The sequence below is a fragment of the Corythoichthys intestinalis genome, unplaced genomic scaffold, assembly GCF_030265065.1.
Source record: "Corythoichthys intestinalis isolate RoL2023-P3 unplaced genomic scaffold, ASM3026506v1 HiC_scaffold_30, whole genome shotgun sequence".
Lineage (NCBI taxonomy): Eukaryota > Metazoa > Chordata > Actinopteri > Syngnathiformes > Syngnathidae > Corythoichthys > Corythoichthys intestinalis.
Window position 1 is genome coordinate 421,064 of NW_026651599.1, and position 7,247 is coordinate 428,310.

Here is a 7,247-nt window from a genome sequence, read left to right on the forward strand (position 1 = left end):
CTGCGCAGCGGTTTGGGAGTTAACATCAAAATTACATTTCTCGGCCATATCGCATAGATCTCACTGTGAAAAGGCTTAAATGACTTTTTTAATTAAGTTTGATGATTGCGCTCAAACAAAATGTCCTAGAACAAAATTTTCAAATGTAACTACTAGATTGTGATACAATACACTATTGGGTGAAGTTTGGTTGACTTCTGCGCAGCGGTTTGGGAGTTAACATCAAAATTACATTTCTCGGCCATATCGCATAGATCTCACTGTGAAAAGGCTTAAATGACTTTTTTTAATTAAGTTTGATGATTGCGTTCAAACAAAATGTCCTAGAACAAAATTTTCAAATGTAACTACTAGATTGTGATACAATACACTAATGGGTGAAGTTTGGTTGACTTCTGCGCAGCGGTTTGGGAGTTAACATCAAAATTACATTTCTCGGCCATATCGCATAGATCTTACTGTGAAAAGGCTTAAATGACTTTTTTAATTAAGTTTGATGATTGCGTTCAAACAAAATGTCCTAGAACAAAATTTTCAAATGTAACTACTAGATTGTGATACAATACACTATTGGGTGAAGTTTGGTTGACTTCTGCGCAGCGGTTTGGGAGTTAACATCAAAATTACATTTCTCGGCCATATCGCATAGATCTCACTGTGAAAAGGCTTAAATGGCTTTTTTGACCTAAGTTTGAGGATTGCGCTAAAATCAAATGTCCTAGAACCAAATTTCCACATGTAACTACTAGATTGTGATACAATACACTAATGGGTGAAGTTTGGTTTACTTCTGCGCAGCGGTTTGGGAGTTAACATCAAAATTACATTTCTCGGCCATATCGCATAGATCTCACTGTGAAAAGGCTTAAATGGCTTTTTTGACCTAAGTTTGAGGATTTCGCTCAAATCAAATGTCCTAGAACCAAATTTCCACATGTAACTACTAGATTGTGATACAATACACTAATGGGTGAAGTTTGGTTTACTTCTGCGCAGCGGTTTGGGAGTTAACATCAAAATTACATTTCTCGGCCATATCGCATATATCTCACTGTGAAAAGGCTTAAATGGCTTTTTTGACCTAAGTTTAATAATTGCGCTCAAACCAAATGTCCTTGAACGAAATTTTAAAATGTAACTACTAGAATGTGATACAATACACTATTGGGTGAAGTTTGGTTGACTTCTGCGCAGCGGTTTGGGAGTTAACATCAAAATTACATTTCTCGGCCATATCGCATAGATCTCACTGTGAAAAGGCTTAAATGGCTTTTTTGACCTAAGTTTGAGGATTGCGCTCAAATCAAATGTCCTATAACCAAATTTCCACATGTAACTACTAGATTGTGATACAATACACTAATGGGTGAAGTTTGGTTGACTTCTGCGCAGCGGTTTGGGAGTTAACATCAAAATTACATTTCTCGGCCATATCGCATAGATCTCACTGTGAAAAGGCTTAAATGGCTTTTTTGACCTAAGTTTGAGGATTGCGCTCAAACAAAATGTCCTAGAACAAAATTTTCAAATGTAACTACTAGATTGTGATACAATACACAATTGGGTGAAGTTTGGTTGACTTCTGCGCAGCGGTTTGGGAGTTAACATCAAAATTACATTTCTCGGCCATATCGCATAGATCTCACTGTGAAAAGGCTTAAATGACTTTTTTAATTAAGTTTGATGATTGCGTTCAAACAAAATGTCCTAGAACAAAATTTTCAAATGTAACTACTAGATTGTGATACAATACACTATTGGGTGAAGTTTGGTTGACTTCTGCGCAGCGGTTTGGGAGTTAACATCAAAATTACATTTCTCGGCCATATCGCATAGATCTCACTGTGAAAAGGCTTAAATGGCTTTTTTGACCTAAGTTTGAGGATTGCGCTCAAACCAAATGTCCTAGAACGAAATTTTCAAATGTAACTACTAGAATGTGATACAATACACTATTGGGTGAAGTTTGGTTGACTTCTGCGCAGCGGTTTGGGAGTTAACATCAAAATTACATTTCTCGGCCATATCGCATAGATCTCACTGTGAAAAGGCTTTAATGGCTTTTTTGACCTAAGTTTGAGGATTGCGCTCAAATCAAATGTCCTAGAACCAAATTTCCACATGTAACTACTAGATTGTGATAAAATACACTAATGGGTGAAGTTTGGTTGACTTCTGCGCAGCGGTTTGGGAGTTAACATCAAAATTACATTTCTCGGCCATATCGCATATATCTCACTGTGAAAAGGCTTAAATGGCTTTTTTGACCTAAGTTTAATAATTGCGCTCAAACCAAATGTCCTTGAACGTAATTTTAAAATGTAACTACTAGAATGTGATACAATACACTATTGGGTGAAGTTTGGTTGACTTCTGCGCAGCGGTTTGGGAGTTAACATCAAAATTACATTTCTCGGCCATATCGCATAGATCTCACTGTGAAAAGGCTTAAATGGCTTTTTTGACCTAAGTTTGAGGATTGCGCTCAAATCAAATGTCCTATAACCAAATTTCCACATGTAACTACTAGATTGTGATACAATACACTAATGGGTGAAGTTTGGTTGACTTCTGCGCAGCGGTTTGGGAGTTAACATCAAAATTACATTTCTCGGCCATATCGCATAGATCTCACTGTGAAAAGGCTTAAATGGCTTTTTTGACCTAAGTTTGAGGATTGCGCTCAAACAAAATGTCCTAGAACAAAATTTTCAAATGTAACTACTAGATTGTGATACAATACACAATTGGGTGAAGTTTGGTTGACTTCTGCGCAGCGGTTTGGGAGTTAACATCAAAATTACATTTCTCGGCCATATCGCATAGATCTCACTGTGAAAAGGCTTAAATGACTTTTTTAATTAAGTTTGATGATTGCGTTCAAACAAAATGTCCTAGAACAAAATTTTCAAATGTAACTACTAGATTGTGATACAATACACTATTGGGTGAAGTTTGGTTGACTTCTGCGCAGCGGTTTGGGAGTTAACATCAAAATTACATTTCTCGGCCATATCGCATAGATCTCACTGTGAAAAGGCTTAAATGGCTTTTTTGACCTAAGTTTGAGGATTGCGCTCAAACCAAATGTCCTAGAACGAAATTTTCAAATGTAACTACTAGAATGTGATACAATACACTATTGGGTGAAGTTTGGTTGACTTCTGCGCAGCGGTTTGGGAGTTAACATCAAAATTACATTTCTCGGCCATATCGCATAGATCTCACTGTGAAAAGGCTTTAATGGCTTTTTTGACCTAAGTTTGAGGATTGCGCTCAAATCAAATGTCCTAGAACCAAATTTCCACATGTAACTACTAGATTGTGATAAAATACACTAATGGGTGAAGTTTGGTTGACTTCTGCGCAGCGGTTTGGGAGTTAACATCAAAATTACATTTCTCGGCCATATCGCATAGATCTCACTGTGAAAAGGCTTAAATGACTTTTTTAATTAAGTTTGATGATTGCGCTCAAACAAAATTTCCTAGAACAAAATTTTCAAATGTAACTACTAGATTGTGATACAATACACTATTGGGTGAAGTTTGGTTGACTTCTGCGCAGCGGTTTGGGAGTTAACATCAAAATTACATTTCTCGGCCATATCGCATAGATCTCACTGTGAAAAGGCTTAAATGGCTTTTTTGACCTAAGTTTGAGGATTGCGCTCAAATCAAATGTCCTATAACCAAATTTCCACATGTAACTACTAGATTGTGATACAATACACTAATGGGTGAAGTTTGGTTGACTTCTGCGCAGCGGTTTGGGAGTTAACATCAAAATTACATTTCTCGGCCATATCGCATAGATCTCACTGTGAAAAGGCTTAAATGACTTTTTTAATTAAGTTTGATGATTGCGTTCAAACAAAATGTCCTAGAACAAAATTTTTAAATGTAACTACTAGATTGTGATACAATACACTATTGGGTGAAGTTTGGTTGACTTCTGCGCAGCGGTTTGGGAGTTAACATCAAAATTACATTTCTCGGCCATATCGCATAGATCTCACTGTGAAAAGGCTTAAATGGCTTTTTTGACCTAAGTTTGAGGATTGCGCTCAAATCAAATGTCCTAGAACCAAATTTCCACATGTAACTACTAGATTGTGATAAAATACACTAATGGGTGAAGTTTGGTTGACTTCTGCGCAGCGGTTTGGGAGTTAACATCAAAATTACATTTCTCGGCCATATCGCATAGATCTCACTGTGAAAAGGCTTAAATGACTTTTTTAATTAAGTTTGATGATTGCGCTCAAACAAAATTTCCTAGAACAAAATTTTCAAATGTAACTACTAGATTGTGATACAATACACTATTGGGTGAAGTTTGGTTGACTTCTGCGCAGCGGTTTGGGAGTTAACATCAAAATTACATTTCTCGGCCATATCGCATAGATCTCACTGTGAAAAGGCTTAAATGACTTTTTTTAATTAAGTTTGATGATTGCGTTCAAACAAAATGTCCTAGAACAAAATTTTCAAATGTAACTACTAGATTGTGATACAATACACTATTGGGTGAAGTTTGGTTGACTTCTGCGCAGCGGTTTGGGAGTTAACATCAAAATTACATTTCTCGGCCATATCGCATAGATCTCACTGTGAAAAGGCTTAAATGGCTTTTTTGACCTAAGTTTGAGGATTGCGCTCAAATCAAATGTCCTATAACCAAATTTCCACATGTAACTACTAGATTGTGATACAATACACTAATGGGTGAAGTTTGGTTGACTTCTGCGCAGCGGTTTGGGAGTGAACATCAAAATTACATTTCTCGGCCATATCGCATAGATCTCACTGTGAAAAGGCTTAAATGGCTTTTTTGACCTAAGTTTGAGGATTGCGCTCAAATCAAATGTCCTAGAACCAAATTTCCACATGTAACTACTAGATTGTGATAAAATACACTAATGGGTGAAGTTTGGTTGACTTCTGCGCAGCGGTTTGGGAGTTAACATCAAAATTACATTTCTCGGCCATATCGCATAGATCTCACTGTGAAAAGGCTTAAATGACTTTTTTAATTAAGTTTGATGATTGCGTTCAAACAAAATGTCCTAGAACAAAATTTTCAAATGTAACTACTAGATTGTGATACAATACACTATTGGGTGAAGTTTGGTTGACTTCTGCGCAGCGGTTTGGGAGTTAACATCAAAATTACATTTCTCGGCCATATCGCATAGATCTCACTGTGAAAAGGCTTAAATGGCTTTTTTGACCTAAGTTTGAGGATTGCGCTCAAATCAAATGTCCTATAACCAAATTTCCACATGTAACTACTAGATAGTGATACAATACACTAATGGGTGAAGTTTGGTTGACTTCTGCGCAGCGGTTTGGGAGTTAACATCAAAATTACATTTCTCGGCCATATCGCATAGATCTCACTGTGAAAAGGCTTAAATGACTTTTTTAATTAAGTTTGATGATTGCGTTCAAACAAAATGTCCTAGAACAAAATTTTTAAATGTAACTACTAGATTGTGATACAATACACTATTGGGTGAAGTTTGGTTGACTTCTGCGCAGCGGTTTGGGAGTTAACATCAAAATTACATTTCTCGGCCATATCGCATAGATCTCACTGTGAAAAGGCTTAAATGGCTTTTTTGACCTAAGTTTGAGGATTGCGCTCAAATCAAATGTCCTAGAACCAAATTTCCACATGTAACTACTAGATTGTGATAAAATACACTAATGGGTGAAGTTTGGTTGACTTCTGCGCAGCGGTTTGGGAGTTAACATCAAAATTACATTTCTCGGCCATATCGCATAGATCTCACTGTGAAAAGGCTTAAATGACTTTTTTAATTAAGTTTGATGATTGCGCTCAAACAAAATTTCCTAGAACAAAATTTTCAAATGTAACTACTAGATTGTGATACAATACACTATTGGGTGAAGTTTGGTTGACTTCTGCGCAGCGGTTTGGGAGTTAACATCAAAATTACATTTCTCGGCCATATCGCATAGATCTCACTGTGAAAAGGCTTAAATGACTTTTTTTAATTAAGTTTGATGATTGCGTTCAAACAAAATGTCCTAGAACAAAATTTTCAAATGTAACTACTAGATTGTGATACAATACACTATTGGGTGAAGTTTGGTTGACTTCTGCGCAGCGGTTTGGGAGTTAACATCAAAATTACATTTCTCGGCCATATCGCATAGATCTCACTGTGAAAAGGCTTAAATGGCTTTTTTGACCTAAGTTTGAGGATTGCGCTCAAATCAAATGTCCTATAACCAAATTTCCACATGTAACTACTAGATTGTGATACAATACACTAATGGGTGAAGTTTGGTTGACTTCTGCGCAGCGGTTTGGGAGTGAACATCAAAATTACATTTCTCGGCCATATCGCATAGATCTCACTGTGAAAAGGCTTAAATGGCTTTTTTGACCTAAGTTTGAGGATTGCGCTCAAATCAAATGTCCTAGAACCAAATTTCCACATGTAACTACTAGATTGTGATAAAATACACTAATGGGTGAAGTTTGGTTGACTTCTGCGCAGCGGTTTGGGAGTTAACATCAAAATTACATTTCTCGGCCATATCGCATAGATCTCACTGTGAAAAGGCTTAAATGACTTTTTTAATTAAGTGTGATGATTGCGCTCAAACAAAATTTCCTAGAACAAAATTTTCAAATGTAACTACTAGATTGTGATACAATACACTATTGGGTGAAGTTTGGTTGACTTCTGCGCAGCGGTTTGGGAGTTAACATCAAAATTACATTTCTCGGCCATATCGCATAGATCTCACTGTGAAAAGGCTTAAATGGCTTTTTTGACCTAAGTTTGAGGATTGCGCTCAAATCAAATGTCCTATAACCAAATTTCCACATGTAACTACTAGATTGTGATACAATACACTAATGGGTGAAGTTTGGTTGACTTCTGCGCAGCGGTTTGGGAGTTAACATCAAAATTACATTTCTCGGCCATATCGCATAGATCTCACTGTGAAAAGGCTTAAATGACTTTTTTAATTAAGTTTGATGATTGCGTTCAAACAAAATGTCCTAGAACAAAATTTTCAAATGTAACTACTAGATTGTGATACAATACACTATTGGGTGAAGTTTGGTTGACTTCTGCGCAGCGGTTTGGGAGTTAACATCAAAATTACATTTCTCGGCCATATCGCATAGATCTCACTGTGAAAAGGCTTAAATGGCTTTTTTGACCTAAGTTTGAGGATTGCGCTCAAATCAAATGTCCTAGA